Raw genomic sequence first — 867 nt, 5'->3', positions numbered from 1 at the left:
ACCTGTTCCCCCACCCCATCTAATAGTTCCTAGTTTAACGAAGGCAGCGTAATCGCTCTCCGTATACGCTTCTCTCAATCTCCGTTCGATGTTCTCCGCACTTAGCCTCTCTTCCTCGTCCATTTCTAAATACAGGGTCAGGGCGCTCCCTTCCAAGTATAGCGCCATGAGACTCGCCACATCACTTATTCCTTGCAGCTTAGCAACGAGCCTAATTTTTCGCATCCAAGCCATCACATCTCCTTCACCATTAAAAGGCCTGATCACATCGCTGGCGATTCTAATCTTGGCTGCTATCGCGGCGAATTTCTACACGTGGGGCCGAAATAGCTTGTGGTGTATGCGTGCGAGCAGATGTAATCGCCTTACCTCAGTTTTCCTGTCGTCGACTGCGAGTCTGTCTTGCGGTATCCAATCCTTGAAGCTTGCCCCGACCCAAAGAACACTAGGAATAGCAGCTATGCCAGAAAGAATACTGCATGGATTAAGAAGGAGGGTTACCACTGCAGTTAGTGGCAGTTGAGCAACTGGCCCCGCTAAACACACGGGAACCAGAATTGAGCACAATGGTTCATGCTGAGTCTGCAGGGATGCCTAACAGTGACAGTACAACTATATCAAGTCCCAAGGCTAGGTGTGACACCAACACCAGAGTTATAGAAGTGGAGCAGCCTATTATTGGCAATGCTAGCCGTTGAAGGTCAGGCATGAAAATTTCATCAAGTCCTCAACTGAGGCGAAGTGCAACAATTGTGGCAGGATGTAAAAAGCCAAAACACTTTGAGGAGGAATAATATGATAGTTGCATTGAGTTGCTGATTTTGGTATCCTGATATATATATATATATATATATATATATATATATA

This window comes from Octopus bimaculoides, chromosome 13 (genome assembly GCF_001194135.2).
Source record: "Octopus bimaculoides isolate UCB-OBI-ISO-001 chromosome 13, ASM119413v2, whole genome shotgun sequence".
NCBI classification, from domain to species: domain Eukaryota; kingdom Metazoa; phylum Mollusca; class Cephalopoda; order Octopoda; family Octopodidae; genus Octopus; species Octopus bimaculoides.
The sequence above is the reverse complement of the archived record's forward strand: the minus strand, read 5'-3'. Positions refer to the sequence as shown.